At 30.7% G+C, this 24,655-nt stretch overlaps 1 pseudogene; it reads right to left on the bottom strand.

Annotated features, from left to right (window-relative positions):
* Positions 1 to 12,279: 12,279 nt before the first annotated feature.
* LOC107022801 lies at positions 12,280 to 14,637 on the bottom strand (annotated as a pseudogene).
* Between the last annotated feature and the right edge of the window lie 10,018 nt (positions 14,638 to 24,655).

Below are 24,655 nucleotides of genomic sequence, written 5' to 3'. Positions count from 1 at the left end.
TAGATGAACTTATTCAATTAAGAATATGAATTAGAACATTTCTTTATTAACATCACTCTTGAATTTAATTAATTTAAAAACTGAATTATATTCGACTTAAAAATTTGAATACAACTTTTTTCGAAAAAGAAAAAAGGGTTAACTGCCTCTATATTAAACTGTATATTAAAGATAAATCCAAAAAAGAATTACTTATACTCATATTAACTTTTTACGTAATTTTTTTGCTTTGTTAAAAAAATATTAGATTTTAACATTTAGTTAATTGATAAGAAAAATAATTAATACCCTATTTTATTCTTAAAATAATAAATTCCTATTTTATTCTTAAAATAATTTTAAATTTTGTTGATACTGTTTTAGTCTTTAAGATTCCAATATATTCTGCGACTTCATTGTCTTAAAAAAAAGTTGTATTCTACTACCTACATGATAAAGAATTTGGGGTTCTAAATTTCTTTAGAATTGTAAATTAATTTTTTTAGGGGATGTATTAATTAATATACATATATATTAAATCAATTTGCTAATACAAATACAAAGGATATAAGAAAAAAGTTAATGGATTCGTCCGAACCCACGATGAAACCGTATTTCTTTACAAAAAGAATGGTCTATAATATATTTGCTCACATATGATATACCTCTCATAAGTACTGAATTGCTTGCTACTTAGAGAATCGTATTTTGGGGGAAATTGATGACCAATTTAACATTTAAATGTTTTAAAATGTAAGAAGCACACACGTTGAAATAAGGCATTTCAAAAGCTCACACGTTGAAATAAGGTATTTTTACTATAATAAAATAAAATAAAATAATAATAATGATATTTTTAAACTAACCTATTAGAGAGCCTCTTTTTTTCAATATCACATGGTTTAAGACATCTTTCGAACGCATTTTCATTTTGAATTATAACTATAAAAAATATCCTAACAATTCTATGATCTTGAAGGAGTAATTGAAACACTTGTGGCACTATACCCACCGCGGAGAGCTAATAAAAAAGAAAAAAAGAAAATGATGATTTTTATTTTTGGTTTGATTTTTATTTTATACTTAGTGTAAAGATATAATACATTAATATATTCTTTAATTTGATTTTATTTTATATTTATGTTTTCTAACATTAAGTATGCACAAATAGACAAATAAACTTGTATGAAGTTAAATTAGTAGAACATGAGTCCTAAATGACATAAGACACCATGTAAGACTCAAATTGCCTTGTGTGATGCCATGTAGGACGCTTGTGTGTATTTATTTAAGAGAAAAGACATAAAGTCACCACTGAAATTGTTACGTATTTTTATAAAGACACCTTAACTTTGAAAGTGTCCTATCACCCCACATAACTTTTTAATAGCTTCGTAAATGGGTCATTTTGACTCATTCCTTCATCTGGGTTGACGCGCGTGATACTCACTCTTTTCAACCCGTTTAGCCCGACCCGATTCTTTACTAAAGTAGAAAAATCTTTTTGTCTTTGTTATTTTTCAACTTTCCAAATTCTTGATATTTTCTTCTCTCTCTGTCAAGATTCTTGGAGGAACAAGAAATTGAATTTGATATTATCGATCAAAATCTAATCACAAGATTTATGAGGGTGTTCCACCCCAATATGACAAGATTAAGAAGATGGTTATTCTCGATGCTTAAAGGGTATTGAGGCTCCAAGCTGCACAAAAGTAAGAGTAAGAAGAGAGCCAAGCTTCTCTTGGGGAAGCTTTCATCAGAGGTTGGATGGAGCCATTTTTGATAAAATCAAGGAACTCGAGAACAAGAGGAAGAGGAAGGAGAGAGCTCAGGTAGCATACGATAGGAGAAAGAAGATTGATAAATCATCTAAATCTCGACCTTTTTCTTTGTTACATTGTCTTTTTGAGTGGTGTATTTTCAGTTTAGCATTGTTTCTCCGACTCTTTTATCCTTCATTATTTTCTTTAACGAAATTGAATCTGAAACTTTAAGTGATTAGAAGAAAAAAAAATTGGTTTACTGAAAATTAAAAGAGAAAATGAATTCTTATCATATTGCGTTTCGGGAAGATGATGAATTCGTCAAAGAGAGTACCAATGTTGATCTTGTTTTGGAAAAAATAAAGAAGATGAGATCATGAAAAGTGGGTTATCAATGGCTCTTTTGAGTTTTAATTTGGGGAAGATGATGTAAATTAATAAAATATTTAATGATAGAGAAATAAAGTGACACGTGGCACTTCTAAACTGGTTAATGACATTTAAAACATTACATCACGCTCCTCATGTGCGTGGTCACAACGCAGAATAGAGAATGGGTCAAAATGGCCCATATACAAAGATTTTAAAAAGTTTTGTGGGGTGATAGGACACTTCCAAAATTAAGGTGTCTTTATGAAAATACGGGACAACTTCAGTGGTAAGTTTATGTCTTTTCTCTTTATTTAATTTTATACAAGTTTAAGTGTTTATTTGTGCACACTAACAGTTAGAGCACTGTGAATTTAAGTCAAGCTAAAAGACATATTTATATATTATGCCTTATTTAAAATATGTTTTTATTGAACACATGACTTATTTGAAAATCGTACTATCTCTATAAGGGGTGTGTATGTTCGGTTCAATTTTAAGTATTATCGGTTTTCAATTTTTTAAATGCGCTAGATAGTCAAACTGATAAGATATTTGTTATCGATTTTAATTTATTGATTCTGGTTTTTAACGATTTGATTCTCAATTTAACCAATAGGAAAATATTTTCAAAATAAATATATGACTTGTCCAATAATTTTGACGCGATACAGACATATATCAAAACAAGCAAATCACGCAAAATTGCAACAATAAAAATGAAAATAGTTTAAATCCTAAAGAGTAAATGCGGAGGTCAGAGTTAAGTAATGTTAATTGTGTAGGGTCCTTATAGTTTTAATATAGTAATTGTATTAATATTTTTTATTTATATTTATGTATGATTAAAAATTAAAATAATAAATTATTATAATTCTTAATGAGTTATTGATTGATCCAATATTAAAAAATCAATATCGAACCGATTACCCAATAATATTTATAAAACTATTAAATAACTATTAACCCAATAATCCAATAACAATAGAGCAATAACATATTTTTTCAGTTATTTTTGTTTCACTCCTAAAATTCTCATCTGTTTTACTATAAATTAAATTCTGAAAAAGTCCAACTTTGATAAAGTTGTGGTTGAGTAATTTAGGCCTTTCAAATTCAAATAAGCAGTTTAACAAATTCATGAGCATTACAAGAGAACAGTTTTCTCCATATATATGAAATGGAAGAAATTAAAGAGGTGTTTTTCCTCTATCAGCTTTATTAGTCCTTCAATTTAACAACTTGAAGACTGCCACTTCATGTGTTTTCTTCAAGTATGTTAAAAATACAAGGAATTCAAAATAAAATTTGGTTGGCTTAGAGGCACGTTAATAAGTTGCTTGAAGATAGTTGGAGTCTCTCCCATGAACAACGGAAAAATAAATAACAACTCTATTTTTGGGATTCAACTAAGCCACAACACAAGTAACATTCAAGAATGTTGCTCTTCTATTCTTCAATTGGTAATTTCACCTTTTGATTAATGTCTCACAAGTGTTTTTTCAAGGAAAAGTAGTCTTTCTTGAGTGCTATATCTTTTCAACCAAAAGAAACTTCATTTATAGAACAAAAGCTTTTGGAAGAAAAAGACTTTAATTAAATTGCATTTATTACAGGTTCATGAATTAAAAGAAAAACTTATCTTTCAAAAAACCCTTAACGTAGAATTAAAAAAAAAAAGAATGTTACACAACTTACATTCATTATTTTATTAAAAACTTTTAACGGATGAATTTTATTTCAAAATTAATTGAAACATTAACTCTTACCTGATTCATATTATCCAACAATATATGGCAAGTGTGAAAAGTCTTCATGTGCTCTAGCATAGTTGTTGAACATTCTTCAAAACTTCCTTTGTCATCATCATCGTCTTCCCATACCACCGAAAAACAGTCTATATTCACATGCCTTAGCTTCGTCATTTCCCATAAAGTAGCAGCCCTTCGGTGTAATTTCTCATTGGACCGGAGCTGTAGAGTTTGGAGATGGTGTAGGTGTGTTATCCACTCCAATTCAAAATGTACGTTCCACAGAAAGTGCAAGGTACCTCAACTTAGTTAGCAATCGCATTCTTGTAGCCCATGTATTAATTAGGCAATTCCACATCCATCAAATGCAATGCTCAAACCGATCTTAATTTAACTACTAAATGTAAAGGATTTGAATATAGGTTATTCCATCTATTGAGTTTTGGATAAGCAATGAACTCCAGAGAGTTTGTTTCCTTGATATCGAGCATCGGAATCTTATCCAGTTGGTAGTCGGAATCATCTAATTGTTTAATAAGATCATCATGAATATAAATGCATAACCATGATTCCATGGAATGCAAGACCGGTATATAATTGTCTTCTGTAAGTTTTCTCAAGCAGAACTCACGCACTACATACATCATGAAGTGAACAGTATTCTACATCACGATTGTTATATTCTAGGTGTTTTGATGATCCTCACAAATACGGGGACCTGGTCCCTGGCAGAGTGCTCTCGTCCAGATACAAATGGGGTACAACTATAAAAGTTGTCATGTCAGGTGGTAGGTGAAAAATGCATTGCCTACACCAATAGGAAGAGCGGACAAGATTGTATGTTTCGGTATCTCAAAAATGCAGGGACCTAGTCCCAAGCAGAATTTCCTCCATCAGATACATAATTGGTTATAGCTGTAAAGGTTGTCGGAATGATCTAATTGTTTAATAAGATCATCAATGCATAACCGTGATTCCATGGAATGCATATAATTGTCTTCTGTTAATTAGTTTTCTCAAGCAGAACTCACGCACTACATCAGGAAGTGAACAGTATTCTCCATCACGATTAATTCTCGAGTCAATAACTTTGATGTTCACTCAACAATCAATTGTTTTCACAGAAAGGCACTCAACTTCCATTTTCAACTCAAATGTCACTCAATTACAACTTCCTTGCACATAAAGTCACTCAACTTTCATTTTCACTCAAAAGTCACTCAACTATGACTTCTTTGCACAGAAAGTCACTCAACCTATTTAATTGTTATTTTCATTAAAATTGGATATATATTTGATTCATAAAATTTATGTTAATAATTAAAATTCATGTCACTAAATTTTAATGAAAAAATAATTAAATAGGTTGAGTGACTTTTTGTGCAAAGAAGTCATAGTTGAGTGACTTTTAAGTTGAAAATGAAAGTTGAGTGACTTTCTATGCAAAGAAATCATTATTGAGTGACTTTTGAGTTAAAATTGAAAGTTGAGTGACTTTCTATGAAAAACAATTGATAGTTGAGTGACCATCAAAGTTATTAACTCATTAATTCTCATCCCAGAGACCATTACAAGGCTTCTATTAAGCAAATCTCTCAAGCAATTATGAGATGCTTCCTCCATGTTCGCTGTTTCAGCATTCAATACAAACACTTCAGCCATCCACAGCTTCAGCAGATCGTCCACTAGAATCTTATGGTCCTCTAGAAACAATGCCATGTAAAGAAGGCAAGGCTTTAAATGGTCTTCTAAATGTTCATAACTTGATTGTATTACCTTCATACTCTGCTCTCCTAAAACAGGGAACTTAAATCATTCGCAACCTCGAGCTTCCTTTCCATTTTGGCAATAAATCCAGCAACAAGGACAACCATAAGAGCCAATACCTTACAGTGTTGGGCAACTCGCGGACCTGCTTCCAGTAGATCCAGGGGACATCTCTCTCCTCGAAATAACTTATTCTCCAATAATTTTCAACTCTGTGCGGATGTTAGAAGGTTAAAAGAATAAGGATCACTGTGGTGGTAAAGATGCTTAGCCACTTGTTCAATTCGTGTTGTGACTGACCATTACTTTGCTTCCACATTTACCTTGAGGGAAACATGGTCCTAAATCTTCCCATGCCTCGACATCTCAAATGTCATCTAATACAATGAGATATCTTCTTCCTCTAGACTCTTGCGCAACAAATCAGCTATGTCATCATCTTCATCCATTTCTCTACGTGTTGTTTGGTTAAAAATCTCTGCCAACAACTTCTTCCTATTATATGCTTGTGACACATCACACCATGTTTTAACATCAAAGTAATTAACAATATAGGGATTGTTGTACACCATTCTTGCCAAAGTTGTTTTACCAAGTCCAGGCATTCCATAGATGGAGATAACATCCAGCTCCTTTGTTCCTCGTGTCAATTTCATCATTATAATTTCTTCATCTTTCTCAAATCCCACAACTTCATCATCATCATAAATTGATGGAGATATATTGAAGAATGAAGAGTGATACTATAAATATATAGTAAAACTACATGACATGTTGTGGAAATATAAATGAGTATAAACAAATAACTCAGTGCATGACATGTTAATAATTAGTCATACACGTTAAGAAGGTATACAAATAATTAAGTTTAGGTCTGACTTGTTCGAATTGATTATCATTAAGTTTCAAACAAATAGAAACACGTTGTCTGTACGTGTTTCTGTGAAGAATTCAAGAGGGTAGAATTCCAACAATTGGTATCAGAGCAGGTTATCTTTGAAGAGTTCAATAACTCTAGATAAGATAATTATGAATTCTGCACCTCCTCTTAGGCATGGTCAAGGGCAACACATCAACAGACCACCATTATTTAATGGAGAATACTACTCTTGGTGGAAGACGAGGATGGAAGACTTCATTCAAGCTGAGATTACGAACTATGGGTTAGAATTACTAATGGACCGTTAATTCCTACTATTACTGATAGTGAAGGGAATAAGGTACCTAAACCTACAGAAAAATACGGAGAAGCTGACTACAAGATTCTAGGGAAGAATGCAAAAGCTAAGTGCATTCTCGTATGTGGACTAGGGCTTGATGAGTTTAACCGCATCTCTAGTTGTACCTCTGCAAAACAAATATGGGACACTTTACAAAATGCTCACGAAGGTACAACTCAAGTGCGTAAATTCAGAATTACCAGAATTTGTTCTGAATGTGAAGCCTTTAAGATGAAGTCCGAAGAATCTCTTCAAGATATGATTACTAGATTCACCACTGTGGTAAACGAACTAATATCCTTGGGCAAAGTATACACCACTGAGGAACAGGTTGACAAAGTACTTAGAACTCTACCTAGGTCTTGGGAAATAAAAGTCACTGCAATTAGAGAAGCCAAAGATCTAACCAATATGACTCTGGATGAATTAGTTGGAAAGCTCAAAACTTACGAGATGAATGTTGACAAAAGAGGTGAAGGAAATAAAGAGAAAAATCTTGTATTTAAAGCAACTGAAAGTGATGAATCTGACATAGATGATGATGATCTTGCTCTAATAAGTAAGAACTTCAAGAAACTCTAAAAAGGGGGATTAAACGCTAACAAGAAATCACCACCCCAAAAAGAAAGAAATCTTGAGAGACCACAAAGTCGAGGCTGCTTCAAGTGAGGTACGACAAATCATCAGATCAAGGATTGCCCAATGTGGATATTAGAATGGAAAAAGGAAAAAGCTGAAAAAGAAGGAACTCTTTAATAAAAAGAAAAAACAAAGAAAAAGAACAAGAAATGTATGCAGCTTGGGGAAGAGCTTCATCGGACATGTATGAAGAAGATGATGAGGACATTGCTTTGATGGTGATAGAAGAATCAGATGCTGAACATGAATCAGACTCTGAAGAAACTGAGGTAAATTTTCTAAACCTAAATGATAAACTAGTAAAGTTCTCTAAGAAAAAGTTTTCATTCCTATTGCTTGCTTCCATAGACACAATTCAAGAACTTGTTAACACCAAGAGTCAACTACTTGCTTCCCTGTCTAGCTTAAAGTTTGAGCACATTGATCTTAATAAGAACACACATGACCTTCAAGGGAAAATCGAGCAACTTGAATCTCACAATCTGGAACTAAGAACAGAGAATCTAAAACTAAAAGTTCTTGGTAAAGAAAAAGAGGGTGAACTGTCTGACCAAAAACTTGAGGTCGACAAACTCAAAAATAACTTAAAACTAGAAAAGGAAAACTCTAGGAGAATAAATCTTGAATTGACTAGGATGAGAGATCTGGAAAGAGCAAATAAGTGGACAAAATCCTCCATGATTGTAATACATCTAGGTAACAATAATAGGAACATTAAAACTGAAATAGGGTATGAACATCCCATAAATGGGAATCCTATGTTTTGTATTATTTGTGGTAACTCAGGTCACCCTAAACAATATTGTCATAAATACGAAGCTACTGGAGAAAATAAAACAAAAGGAACTTATGAAACTGTTCAGAGGAACAGGTATATTCCTAAAAACAGTCTGCACAAATGGGCTCGTAGAGATCTTATTTATCCTTTTGATCAAAACAAAGGACCCAAGCTAGTCTGGGTTCCTAAGTCTAACCTTTGAATTTGCAAGAAAAGTGAGAGGAAGCAGGCAACATTCACCAATTGAACATGTTGCTTCAGATGAATGATTGAAACTAGAGAAATTCCTCTCGCTTGAAAAAAAAGAAAACAGGAATGGATGAATAACATTGAATGAAAAAAAAAGGATTGAAAAAAAAGGGAAAAGACTGAAAGAAGCATGTGCAGTATCTAACAGTTATGCACACTCAGATGATCAATCAATCAAAAATATGATCAGCCAAGGAAAACACTTTCAAAAAGAAAAATTTGAAACTTGGGGATGATTAAGGTCACATGAGTATCTCTAAATGGCTAATCAACATTGCGCATACTGCCCTCTAATCTTGAATTCTATGCTCAGTTTTGTACATTAAGTTGTATGTCTTTATACCACTTTTAAAGTCATGCTACTCATGCACTATAACATTGTATTTGCATCTAGCACAGGAGAGAGACTTAGTAAAATTGAAGCAAAATTCAGCATTATCCAGAGATCTAAGGTATGTGCACTACAATTATTCATGATTAAATATAAAGTCAATGCACTTGAACCACTTGTCACAAAAGATATTCATGCCCTAAATACTACCAAAACAAATATCTTCTTAAAAAGTCTTACCCCAATGTGATAGTCTATGGTTGAGATGAATTTGATGGAGGACACCTCTACTTTGGTGCCTTATAAATATAGATTAAGAAAGTAGAGTGTGTTGGTTCTTAGGGGGAATCTTTTGTATTGAGTAAAGTCTTGGAGGATTTACATTGTGAGGGGGAATATTTTGGAGACCCTATACTTGAACTAAGTTCACTTGTTAAACTCAACTTGGGTGCATCTAATAAGGTGGAATCGATGAGAGATCCATTTGTCGAACCTAGTTCTTCTATTGGGAACCATATAAACTGGGATTTCGGATTGATATAAAAAAATTATAGTTGGTGCTGCGCCTGATAGTACACGTCCAGGGAACAGATTAAGAGAATATATTTCTTTACAAGTGATATTCAAGAAAATTTGTTCCTCTTGCTGACTCTATTGAAATTAAAGATGAGTGAACAATTGTTTCTGCAGAAGGAACATGATTGATTGAACAAGTTCCTTAGAAGTGATTAAAAAAAAGGAATTGAGCGTGCATAGACCAAGGTTAACTTTGAAATTGATAAGGCTGCTAATTTTGTTAATCCAAAAGAATTCTTTGTTGCTGAAAAATGACTTTTATTAATTCTCTCATCTTTTGGTATTACCTAGTCACTCTAGCCTTTGACTTCCAAATTTTTTCTCACCACAATTTCTTGATTCTATCTTTAATTTTGATTACATTTTTGGTGTATATGCTTTTTGATCAATGCTTATGTTGGGTTTAAGTTTCAGATTCATGTCTATCTCATATGTTTGTGCAAATGTTGTGCTATAGCTAACTGAGTTCTTGATTTTTAAGTGATGTGTAGGTGATAGCCCTAGTGACCATGAGTATAGAATTTGTTTCTCTTACTATAGTGTATGCCTTCACAGTTTTATTTTTGTCTAATGTCAAAAGGGGGAAGCAACTGCATATGAGTTATGTGTACCTATTCAATGCAAGCAGATAGAATTTGTCATAGTCAAAAAGGGGGAATTTGTTAAAGTGTCGTTGTTTTGAAGTATGGCAAAGCTAAGGAGTTGTAGTAGTAACATGGCAAAAGAAGGAAGATGTATGTCTTATTTGCTGAGTTCGAAATGCATAATTGTCATCATCAAAAAGGGGAAATTTGTTAGAATGATAAAGATTTTGATAATTGACAAATACAGAAACAGATGAAAGAAACAGGTTGTACAGACGTGTTCCTTACAAAACGAATCCGACTTGGATAAGGAGAACGTCAACCACGTGAATTAGAAGTTATAAAGTTGTGAAATTATTTTTTTTTCGACAAGCAACTAGTACAAAAAGTTTCCTTTTATAAAGGAGTTCAAAGCCAAGTGAAAGAAGGAAAACTAGTTCCTATTTAAGGAAATTGTGTTTTCTTATTTATTTAAGGAAATTGTGCTTTCTTATTTATTTAAGGAAATTCTTTAGAAAAGGAGTCCAAGTAGAAATCAACAACGATTTGGAGAAGGCAAATACAAGTTGAATTATACAAGGAGTTGTTGATGTTTTGATCTATAAATAGGGAGCTATTTGCATCAGAAAAAATTGCGCACTTACATAGAGAGAATATCAAAATACGATCAAGAGGTTTGAAAGAGTTTTGAGATTTATTGGGAGTGTTGCAATTTGTGAGGAAAAATTATAATATTGTATTCAAAAGTCTTGTTTACAATCTGAGTTTTGTGAGTAGGAGTTGTTCGACAAGTTGTAGAACTTGAAGAACATTAGAAAATATAAAACCGAGGGTTTTGTGTCTTTGAATAGCTAGAAATTAGAGTTTATAATTTCTTGGCTAGGAATTAGAGTTTATAATTCCTCTAGAAATCAGAGTTTATGATTCCTTAGGTTACATAGCTTTGTAATCTTTTGTTGAGGAATTCCAACATGACTTAATATAAAACTCCCAATTATCAACAGTTGTATGTACGTACGGTGGTTCATATTTAGTTTAGCTTTTTTTCTACATCAGTATTAGTTGAACAGCGTAGTATGCCTATTTAGAGGGTGAAGGAGCAACTTATGTTAATGTATTTTTCTTAACTAGTATAAAGTCAGCTTTTTAATTACTAGTTTATGTACCATATATTTGTCAATCGACCTTAATACATCAAGAATTTGATTATTATTTTTTTTTTTTATGTATAACCCCCAAGCAAACTAGTCCTTAATGTGTTTTAGGTTGTGGACCTAAAAACACTCATTTCTTTTACATTCATTAAGGATTATTTCAGAGCGAATTATACATCAAGGACGAGAGGCGGACTCGTGTTTAAGAAAGGAAGTGCACGTGCACCTGTTAACTTTGAAAAAATTATGTATATATATATATGTATACAAATAAATAAGGATCATAACCAATTATGCACCCATAAATACGTTAGTTGAGTTGGTGCGTTGGTCCAACACTGATCACTGCACTTCTTCAAAAGCAAAGTGTATTAAGTTCGATTCTTGATTGTTGCGTTTTCATGTTGTTATTTTTTCCAAATTTGAACTAGAAACCTCAAAGTGTACGCTCAAAAGTCATTGTCATCCAACCATACATGCATTTGAACTATGTTACACATTTATATTTATTTCAATACCTTCAATTTTATACTTGTTTGAAAAACATTTTCCCAAGATGTTATAGTGATGCTTCGACTAGCCCACATCGGCCTCTAGTGTGCCATTTCGTTTTTAAATCCTAGGTTTGCCTCTGTTAAGGGCCTAGTAAATCAACTACGCAATATATTTAGGACCATTTTGATCATTTTCTCGGAAGATGATTTTCAGAGGAGGAGGCAGAATAGGTGAAGGTGAGCAGAAGTTTTACGAATCAAATAAGTAAGCACTTTCACAAATTTATCCTTACAGCAGCATTATAAGACTTGGTTTTTAAGCAATAATTTAAAATAATAGTCAACTTAAGATAAATGTTTGAAAATGAAACATGGAATGAGTCATGAATTATCTTAAACTGTGAAAACAGTTTCTGCTGCTCCAAAAGTATTTACATATTTTTTCTCAAAAGCATAACCAAACATCTCACATTTTGAAATAAAGCAGTTTTGACCTCTCAAAAACATCCAAATTGAATTGCAATCTCAGCTTCCAAGTTAAAAAGTTTCCCTAATAAGAAAAACATATAATAATGTGACAATACAGAAGTAAAAACAACTTTGAATTGCTTTTAATTAAATACATTTATTTTGGTTTTACAACTACAACATGGAGACTGTCACATCCTGTGTTTTCTTCAATCTCTCTTTTGATATTCATAGCTGAAACCCCTACAGACTCCTTGCAGCCAATCAGTTGAATAAGTTTTAGTGTTGGAATATCCGCAAAGCTTGGGGGGATCTCCTTGAAATTGTAACAATTACTTATAACAAGCTTCTCAAGCACAGGAAACGATTCCTCTGAAGCTTTCCATTCTTCTATCTTCATTATGAATAATCCCAAGTATTTGAGTGCAGGAAACTCCACATTTGTGACATCCCAACAATATGATCTCATAGAAGTAGATCCGAAAAGTAATTTGAGACTCTCAAGCTTCTTCAATCTTGCAATGTTTAAACCCATTTCTTCCGTCAACAAACAGCCGCTAAGGTACAAATGCCTAATATTAGAAGGGAACACAAAATACCTCTCCCATCCAACTGAATTGAGGTCGTTCTTTAATAATGTAGGGGAGTATGAACTTCTGGTATCGGAAACAAAGGAAACTTAGGTTCACCTTCAACCCGTAGGCCGAGTTCTTCAAGGTTCGGAAACCTCCACCACCACGTTGCATTCATATTATCCAACCGTATACTGCAAGTGCGAAAAGTCTTCATGTTCTCTAGCATACTTGTTTTAAAACCTCCTTCGTCATTAATGTCTTCCCATACCACCTGAAAACAGTATATATTCACATGCCTTAGCTTCTTCATTGCCCATAAAGTAGCAGCCCTAAGGCGTTTACTCATATAATTTATTAACTTGATCTGCAGAGTTTGGAGATTGTGTAGGTGTGATAGCCACTCAAATTCAAACTGTCTGACATAAATTGCAAGGTACCTCAACTCAGTTAGTGATTGAATTGCAGTAGCCCATGAATCTGGCAACGAGACATCCATCAAATGCAACGCCCGAACAAATCTTAAATTAACAATCAAATTTAAAGATTTCCAATATTGGTTATTCCATGTATTGAGTTTTGGATGAGCAATGAACTCCAGAGAATTTGCTTCCTTGAAATCCAGCATTGGAATCTTATCAAGCTGGTAGTCGGGATGATGTATTTGTTTAACAAAATCATCATGAATATAAAGGCATAACCGTGACTCTGTAGAATGCAAATGTTGATATGGATTGTATGGCACTATGAGCTGCATATACTTGTCTTCTGTGAGTTTTCTCAAGCAGAACTCACGCACTACATCATGAAGTGAGCAGTATTCTGCATCACGATTATGGTTCCTTCCGGACACCATTACTAGACTTCTGTTAAGCAAATCACACAAGCAATTTCGAGATGCTTCCTCCATGTTCTCTGTTTCGACATTCAATACAAACTCTTCAGCCATCCACAACTTGAGCAGATTATCCACTGGGATCTTATGGTCTTCTGGAAACAATGCCATGTAAAGAAGGCAAGGCTTTAAGTGGTCATCTAAATGGTCGTAACTTGATTGTATTACCTTCATACTCTGCTCTCCTAAAGCAAAAGAACTTAAGTCATTTGCAACCTCGACCCACAAGGATGCCTCCCTTTCCATTTTTGCAATAATTCCAGCAATCAGGACAACCGCAAGAGGCAATCCCTTACAGTGTAGGGCAACTTGTAACCCTGCTTCCAGTAGATCCGGGGGACAACTCTCTCCTCGAAATACCTTCTTCTCCAATAATTCCCAACTCTCTTCGGACGTTAGAAAGCTAAGAGAATAAGGATCACTGTGGTGCTGAAGATGCTTAGTCACTTGTTCAATTCGTGTTGTGACCATTACTCTGCTTCCATATTTACCTTGAGGGAAACATATTCCCAAATCTTCCCATGCCTCGACATCCCAAATGTCATCTAGTACGATGAGGTATCTCTTGCCAATTAGAACCCTGCGCAACATGTCAGCTACATCATCGTCCTCTTTGATTTTGATCTTATCGTCTGTAGCTTGTTTGAAAATCTCAACCAATAATGTCCTCCTATTATATGCTTGGGACACAGCACACCATGCTTTAACATTAAAGTAATTAACAATAGAGGGATTGTTGTACACCTTCCTTGCCAAAGTTGTTTTACCGAGTCCAGGCATTCCATAGATGGAGATAACATCCCGCTCCTTTGTTCCTCGTATCAATTTCATCATTATAATTTGTGCATCTTTCTCAAAGCCCACAACTTCATCATCATCATAGATTGATGCAGTACTAGGTTTGTTTGAAGGCTCTCCAGAAGAAAGAGTTCCTTTTCCACAAGTCTCAACAACATCCATGGCTTGAGTTAATTGTTTTGTCACCTTTAACATATAATCTGTTATCACCAAAATTGGCCATTCGTCATATTTTCTTTTCCAGTGAAATGCATTTGATGTTACAAGAATCCAGCATGAGCTTCTACAAACAAACACATTGCTGGGTTTGTACCGAAGCTTGAAAAGAGGTAAAGTTGAGGATTTAATAAGATATTCAACATCAAATTATATGAAATTAATGAATATACTGGTTTATCAAGTTCAAACAAAGTCCCTTTCCCTTGGATGTTTTTATATTTTGTTTTTGGTTTTTCTTAGTATTGAGACAGAAAAATGGTTCAATCCATTGTTTACGATGTCTTTTATTATTAAAATAAAATATCAAATGCATATGTTAATGATATACTCTCTCCGTCCAGAATTGTTTGTTATGGTTTCTATTTTTAAAGTTAAATTATAAAAAATTTGACTAACATTTTAAAATGTATTTTTTTCATCACATTAATATGCCAAAATTGCAATTTATAGTACTTTTCATATAATTTTAGAATGTCTAATTTTTTTGTTAAAAATATCGAATTAATGTGATCTAATTTAACTTGAAAAATTCATTACATTGACTTTCGAAAAGTGCAACATGACAAACAATTCCGGACAGAGAAAGTAAATCGTTGTACAAGATGCCTATTAGTTTTGTAACTGGCCAATGCCTTAGGCACTCAATTTTTTGGGGCTCAATTTTTTTATAAATAAAAAATTATATTTAATTTTTTATAAAAGAATTAATTATTTATAATAAAAAATAAAAATATATATCGTATTTTCTTCGTTAACACTCACATTACCTATCTTTTTTAATTCCTTCTACACTACATTTCTTCAAATCTTTGATAGTTAGAATAATATAAAGTCAAAAATATGAATCAATGACCGAAAAATGTTGAACAAAGAAAATTATAAATATTTTTTTATTTTTTCATAATTTTAGGCCTCTATGTAAAATTTCATTTTAGACTTCAAATTATGTTGAGTCGCCCTGCGTATAACTTAAGTCAGATCTATCGCACTACAATCTCTCGTTCTACCCATTGGTTATATGGAAGACTTTTTCATCTATAAATAATGATGTTTCTTCTTTTGTGAAAACAATATGAGAAGTGTGGAAAAATATTGTAAAAAATTAGTTTAATGAAAGAGATAGTTGAAACAAAGAAGAATATTCCAAGTGTTCAACTATATTCACTATATAAAAGAGGGTAATTATATGATAAAGAAAGGTATTCTTTTTGTGGAGTCTTGAACTCTACAACTAATTCACAGTTACTTGAAAATACGACGTTGTTGGGCTGTTGTATCCCAGATGGGACAAGTTAATAGTGATATTGTTGGGTCTATGTAGATTATGCCGTAGTGAGCTAGAATCTCATTAAAGAATATTTGCACCTTTGTTTAAGAAAAACTACCTAACTACACATACATCAATATTATATACAGGGGCGGATCTACGTGGAGAGGTAGGGGTGCTACGGCACCCAGTGATCTCGGAAAAAACGTTGTATATATATACATATATACCAACCCCGTCTTTTTTAAATGCTTGTTCCTTTTTCTTTTCTTTTTTTCATTAGTGTGTAAAGGGCTTAATTTTTTCTTTGTCCATTTATTCTTATTTATTAACTATTCTTTATTGATTCAAATGACCCTTTTTTATAATTAACTTATAGTTTTTTTTTACTTTCTCTTGCACTAATTGTTTATCTCTTAATAGTAACGTGTTTATTTTTATCAATTAATGAGTTTTGAATTAGGGATAATGAACAAATACCTCCTCAACCTATGCCCAAAATTTCAGAAAGACACTTATACTATACTAAGGTCCTATACCCCTGAACTTATTTTATAAATAATTTTCTATCCCTTTTTGACCTACCTGACACTATCTTTTGGGCGCAACGTGTGTTGACATTTTTTTTTCAAACTAATGTCACGTAGGCCAAAAAGGGATAGGAAATTATTAATAAAATAAGTTCAGGTGATAATAGGACCTTCGCATAGTATAAGTGTCTCTGAGATTTCAGGCATAGATTGAGGGCGTACTTATACATTTTCCCTTTGAATTATGAACATCAAATAAATATTATTAAGAATATATTTTTAAAATGATGAATATTATTATTAGAGTTTTTTTAAATATCAAGGTTATTTCTATCTTCACCGACGTTCTTGTTGAGTAAGATGACTTGTCTGAAAGTATAATTTTCATTCTTTCCTTGTTATATATCTTCAACAACACAGAAAGCCAATGGAATATGAATATATTATGTTAATATTTATTAGATGGTTTATACAAACTCAAATTTTAACGTGAAAAATCTTCTTTTTTCCTCAAAATTTCAACGAATAAGACATCTGTTGAATGCCTTGAATTGGACCCGTTACAAACAGAAAGGACGGGGGTCTCGCTGCCCGGTCAGCGAGTCGGGGGGTCCAGGGGGGCGACGCGCCCCCTGGCCTGGGGGTCCGGGGGGGCGGAGACGCCCCCGGCCCGACGGTATACAATGTTGTTGTATTGGGCCCTTAATTATCTGTCAATTCTGTATGTTGGGCCCAAGCCTGTTAGGGCATAGCTTAGCACTATATATAGACGCTATGGCAAACCCTATTCTGCAATTCTGTTCTTGCCTCTCCTTAATAAAACTGCTCTCCCTCTTCCCGTGGACGTAGCCAATTTATTGGTGAACCACGTAAATCTGTTGTCTTGTTTTTAGCGTTTATATTTTCTCGTATTATCTCGAATTCCGCATAACAACATCTAATTCCAAAAAGGAAATGAAAATTGAATTCTTTAGTTATCTCTAATCACAAAATATCTAAAAGAAAATATTACTAACATGCATATTTGATCGATTTGTTTATAAAAAAATCAATAATCCGAATTGTAACCCAAAATTAAAGTAAGCGATCATTTTATCTTACTTAAATGTTATGACACCCCCAATCTGCAAATCCTAAATCCGCCTCTGATTATATATATTTTATTTATCTCTAGTTTAAAACAATTACAAATATTATCACTTCTAATATTTATACCATATATTTTAAAAGATTTAATTAAATACACAAATTCCTTAAATATGATATTAAATAATTATCTTAAATTTAAACACCTTCATTAATGATTCATTAACAAGTCAATTTCTTTAAAGCTCAAATCTGTTGTTTCCTTATCCCACCCCAAGTCCACCAGCCGCTTTATTCTTTTCATCTTCTCCCTCTTTCTTTTTTCATTCTCTCAATACGCATGTTTAAATCATTATTATACATATAAGTTTATTTTCTATTATTTTATTATTCTCTTGTATAATCTTAATTTTTTAATTCGTTTTTGTCATTTATTTTCAACTAAAATTTACTACCAACATAAGAGCTTTGAAGTCAAAATTTAAAATTCTATATATCGCAAAATGTGAATCATTTCAAGTTTATAAAATATCAAAAGACTTGAAACAAGTTTGAAATTATTTAAGAGAGAAGCTTTGAGTTGATCCAGATTGAAAAAAAAAATCAGATGATTGTAGAAAGATGAAATGTTTATAGTATTATCTGATTAAAAGGTATTACCTAATAATGATGTCAATAAAATAGAGTAAAATGTATGAAAAATAAAAATAAAAATAAAATTTAGAGATCTGACCTTGGGTTATTAAGAGCAGGGAACAGGACACAATATTTCTTAATTTGATGCTTTTGAGTTTAGAGAAATGGGAACTGAGAAAAACTATAGATTAGATATAAAAAGAAGTAATTAAGTTTAGGTCTGACCAAAATTTAAAACTACAAATCAACAGCTGGATCTACGTTGTACCCCACATTTTTTCGATCTGAAAAAGATTTAGTATGTTAGCGGTCATATATCTCAAATTATTATTCAATTATGTTAATTATTAATAAAGTCATTTGATTTCTCTATTATATAATCACTCAATTTAAATTCTATTCTTATAAAATTACTCGACCACCTTTTTCATTAACATGATAAAATATTTTAATTTTAGGTGTAATATAATATAAATATGAATTAATCACTGCACGTTAAGAAAGTTGCATGAATTCAATTATACCGAAATTAAGTCTAAATTTAATTAAAATCATTGTTGATAGATATAACTGGCTGGACGAGTAAGGAAGTTAAATGGAGGAGAAAATCACTGCCTTTTTTTTTTCCGCCGTGTGGTTTGTTTATTTATCTCCTTTTACAAAAATTTTTAATAGAGATAACATGTGGTTTATTTAATTACTAGTTAATATATCCGTGCTTCGCGCGGACCTCATTAGATATATGAATAGTTTTTTTTGTTTAAATATTTTGAGTCAAATATTATTATCATTGAACCAATAACTTATATTTTTCAACTTGTTGTTCACTATCTATGCTTTTAGTATTTTAAATATAGTTGATTTCGTATAATCTATTTGGTAGTTATCTTTAGAAACATGTAAAGAAAGAAAAATAATTTCATGGAAATTTTCTTATGTTTATGCGGCTGTAGTAAATTCTAAATTATATTTTAGGAGGGAGTTAAATTATACAGTGTTCATAATAAAAAATATTAATAAAAAAATTTACTCTCTATATAGGTGTGTGTGTGAATGAAATTCCTCGAATGGAAATATACAACTAATTTCAAGTCATGCTTATCATATTATTTTATCTAAAATAGTTACATCTTTTAGAATCTATTGCTTGTAAAATAATAAAAGGTTGACTTTTATTTTGGTGAAAATCATCTTCGGTATATTGAGAAATCATGTCAACACTACATAAGCAATTCAATAGGAGTATCATATTTGCATTATTCAACTAACAATATACTCTACTTAATTTTTTTTAATTTAACATGAATCTAATATGAAAAGCAAACATTCAATATTAAAAAAAAATAGCAACACAATAATTATTATTACAGAACCAAAAAAAAAAAAAAGCAACAGTTGCAATATACCAAAAATGTTGATAAACACTTATAAATTTATAATGTATAAAAAAAAATTAAAAATACTAATAAAATACAAAAACTCTATAGAAAATCTCTTTAAAATTGTTACTTGTAGCAACTAAGTAAGATAAGAAAAACTATATAACTTGCACATTAATTACTTTAGGGGGTTATCCACATGAAAGATTTTAAAGTCATGAATATTATTAATTAACAATTAAAAATAAAAGTTACACATATAAAAAAAAATATCAATTATGCAGAATAATACTATTAAGTAATTATTTGAAAAGGAAATTTTAAAAATATATTTTGCAATATCACACTGGTGAAGAAAAATAAAAAACATGCTAAATAATTTAGAGAAAAGGTAAATGTGATCGGAGGTGATAGAAATGTACCACATCCATCTTATTTATTTCTAACATTCTAACTTTATATGTAAATAGATATATTGGTTGTAAGTAAATAATAAAGAGAAAGTAACTTAAAATATTTTTTTAAAATTATTATTCTGAAATTATAATCAAAAGAAGGTCAAAAAAAAAGGAAAAGAAAGTGGAAAATTAATCTATTAGGATTGAAAATTAGAAAGATATGAGTTATGGATGATTATTATTTACTCCTAATAATGTAGTATGTGAAAAGTTTTTGTTGTTAATGTTCTTGTATTAATAAAAAATTATTTTTAATTAATTGAGTAAACTACTTTTACAAAAAATCAATTAATTTAAATTAGAAAAAAGGTCAAAAAAAGAGAAGATAAATGTCACATCACTTTTTTTTATGTATCTCATTTTCAATAATTAAGAGAAGTTAAATAAATTACACTTTTTAATTTTAATATAATCAATGTGACTAAGGGAAAATTTTTTCTTCATTCTTTTCATTAAATAATTTATTTATTCATTAAATTTTATAAAAGTACTAAAAATGATTATTTTTTTTAGTCTATGACTATTTTTTAATATGATAAACTACATCATATATTTTTTAGGGGAATCAATATGCAATAGCTATAAGAAATGTCTCATGTGCAATATTATATTTTTCACATGAAAGGTTTTGAAGTCATGAATATTATTAATTTACAATTAAAAATAAAAGTTACATATATAAAAAAATGTCAATTATGCAGAATAATACTATTAAGTAATTATTTGAAGAGGAAATTTTGAAAAAATATTTTACAATATCACACTGGTGAAGAAAAATAAAAAACATACTAAATAATTTAGAGAAAAGATAAATGTGATCGGAGGTGATAGAAATGTACCACATCATCTTATTTATTTCTAACATTCTAACTTTATATGTAAATAGATATATTGGTTGTAAGTAAATAATAAAGAGAAAGTAACTTAAAATATTTTTTCAAAATTATTATTCTGAAATTATAATCAGAAGAAGGTCAAAAAAAAAAAGGAAAAGAAAGTGAAAAATTAATCTATTTAGGATTGGAAATTAGAAAGATGTGAGTTATGGATGATTATTATTTACTCCTAATAAAGTAATATGTGAAAAGTTTTTGTTGTAAATGTTTCTGTATTAATAAAAATTATTTTTAATTAATTGAGTAAACTATTTTTACAAAAAATCAATTAATTTAAATAAGAAAAAAGGTCAAAAAAAGAGAAGATAGATGTCACATCACTTTTTTTTATGTATCTCATTTTCAATAATTAAGAGAAGTAAAATGAATTACACTTTTTAGTTTTAATATAATTAATGTGACTAAGAGGAAATTTTTTCTTCATTCTTTTTCATTAAATAATTTATTTATTCATTAAATTTTTTAAAAGTACTAAAAATGATTAATTTATTTTTTGTTTAGTCTATGATTATTTTTTAATATGATAAACTATATCATATATTTTTTAGAGGCATCAATATGCAATAGCTATAAGAAATGTATCATGTGCAATATTATATTTTTCAACTGTGACAAAAATTGAAATACTAATTAGAACTTGACGAAAAAATTACATAAAAATAAAACTATATAACTTTTCATCTTCATTCATTCACAAATAAGAAGAAGAAGAGGAAGAGGAAGAGGAAGAGGAAGAGGAAGAAGAAGTTAATTGAGCTTTCTAATGTGTTGATTAGTGGAGTTTCATAATTTAATTTTTGTTGAATAACATGAAATTATATATCTAATAAAAAAAATATAATCAAAACAATACATGAATGAATTAATCTTCAAAATATTTGGAAATAATTCAAACTTTTTTCTAATATGACCATCTTCTTGATGAAATCTTGAAATAATTATGATTCCTTATTCATTTTCATAAACTTGTACCAAACTAATGCAAACATCAATTTGATGAATCTTGAAGAATATACCTATGATCTTTATCAATATGAAGATCATAAGTGAACTTATTAAGTACATGATTGATGAAGAAGATGAAGAAAAAAAATGTAAAAGAGGAAAAAACTATACTAATAAAAAGAAAGAATGAGAAATGAGAATAATCATTGAACATAGATAGTTGTTATTTATAGTTTGTGTAAACCATAAGAATAATTAAAAATAAGTTAAAGAGACATATTATTTAAATAGGGAATGTAAATAGATGGAGGTTTTGTTGTAACTTATTAGGTATAATTAGAATAATAAATATGAATGAATTTTTTAATTAATAAACAAATTATCTAATGAAAAGAAATGAAAAAAAAAAAGAGAAAAAAAAATTGAAATGGAGGTCATAGAGAGATATCACATCAGCTCCTCTATGATCCTCCTTTATATATATATATTGATTCTTTTTAAAAAAGAAATCAAGTTCCTATACACAACCACATACTTTTTAAGTTTTAATTACAATCGATCTTTTATTAAAGGTCAGTTTATTTAACACCAAAAAAATGTAAATGGAATTTTGATTGAAGGTCTATTTATTAATTACCAAAAATCAAAAAATGTAAATCGATCTTTGAAGGTTAATTTATCATTTTTTTTCACACAAATTAAATAAATTTGAGAATAATATTGCAGATCTATAAATTTTCAAATTTATAATTTTGACAATTATGAAATTGTTGATGGATTGGATTTAAGATGTGAGTTTTCTTTAATTTTGTTTTATCTGTCGGGTCCATGTCAACATGGCATAAAAATTTAATTTATTTTGTAATTTGTATATATTTTTTTAAGGGAATGTGCATAAGTACCTCCAACCTATGCTCGAAATTCAGAGACACACTTATACTATACTAAGGTCAAAGTATTTTCTGAATTAATTTTATAAATAATTTTTTATCCATTTTAGGCCTACGTGGTAATAGCTTAAAAAAAATATCAACACGCGCTGGACCCACAAGATAAAAAAATAAGGTGACTTTGAACTTCAACTATGAAATACAAAGGAAAAGCAGGCACATCTTTAACGCTGAGGTTGAGTTCTTCAAGATTCGGAAACCTCCACCACAACCTTGCATTCATGTTATAATCCAACAGTAAATACCAAGTGCGAAAACTCTTCATGTTCTCTAGCATACTTGTTTCAAAATTAAACTTTCACTAACAAGAGTGAGTTGCAATTGAGTATTAATCGAAGCGGCGGCAAAAAAGTCTTTTTATTTTGCTTATGTGAAGAGTTGTATTAAATGAGGTGAAATATGTATCTCGTAATTGTGTATGGATGTTGCGGGCGAAAAAATATGAGTGTTTGGATATATTTCGTATCTATAAGGGGTCGTTTGGTAGGGAGTATTAGAAGAAATAGTCTAAGTATTATGTGTGATATTATTTAGTACTATGTTTGTAAGAATTTTGGGTCTATGTATAATCAATCCATGGATTAGTTATACACCTACATGGTATTAGAGGGTGTATAAATAATACCTTCCATTTGGTGGTATTAGCTCTAATACCATGGGACTAATCTAGGAAAAGACAAAAATAACCCTTCAAATCCTTTTAGTCATTTTGTTTATTTTTCTTAATTTTATATTTTATATATACTAATAAATTTATTTAAATAAATTAGCTTACAAATTTTATTATTTAGATATAATTTTTTGTTTCTAAAATATGAGTTATTTAATCTACTTACTATTAATATAAAATATTATAATCCGACTAATATGTTAATGTTGATGTATGAATTTAAGAACAATCCATAAATCAAATATTGCCTCTTGACGGAAGTCCATTAAACATTACACAAGTAATCCAAAACAAGAATATGTGTGTGTGTGTGTGTGTATATATCCATATGACATTTAACAATTTCCGTTAATTAGAAGGGTATTTTTGACCCAATAGTTTGACGGTTGGAGTAGTTTTGAGTATGACTTATTTAGTCTACGTGGCAATGGAATCCTATTGCATGCAATGTAGCATCCATATGTCATCCACATGGCATTTAACAACTTCCGTTAATAAGAAGGGTACTTTTTTGACCCAATAGTATGACGGGAAGGGTAATTTTGAGCCGAAATAAAGTTTAATGGTATATATGAGCTATTTCGAATAGTTTAAGGGTATTTTTAAGTTTTTTCTGTTGTTGTTGTTGTTGTTATTATTATTATTATTATTATTATTATTATTATTATTATTATTTTTACAATTATTACTATTACTGTTATTACTATTACTATTATTATTATTGCTACTATTACTACTACTACTACTATTATTATTACTAGGGAAAAGGGTCAAATATGCCCCTGTACTTTTCGAAAAGGTTTAAATATGCCCCCCGTTTAAAGTTTGGTCCATTTATACCCTCGCCGTCCAATTATTGGTACAAATATGCCCTTATGGGCGTTAGTTGGCCACCTCAAAATATCCAACGCATTTTACTTTTCTTTAATTACCCAAATGGATTTTCCACGTAATTTTTAATATTACACCGTGGCATTTATATTACAAAAGAGAAAGGGTCAAATATGCCCCTAAAAATCCGACCCATTAAACCCTTTTATTACCCGTATCCGACCCAAAACCCATATCCCTTTTCCCCCAATTTTATTACCCTTTTATTACCCGTATTCGACCCAAAACCCATATCCCTTTTCCCCCAAAACAAATCCCTAATTTCCTAAACTTCCTTTTCCCCCAAGAACACAAATCGCGGCGCATTAGGGTTCTTGAAGACTTGCAGAAATTGCGGCGGC

Source organism: Solanum pennellii, chromosome 6, assembly GCF_001406875.1.
Source record: "Solanum pennellii chromosome 6, SPENNV200".
Taxonomy (NCBI): domain Eukaryota; kingdom Viridiplantae; phylum Streptophyta; class Magnoliopsida; order Solanales; family Solanaceae; genus Solanum; species Solanum pennellii.
This window is presented reverse-complemented; position numbering and strand designations above follow the sequence as displayed.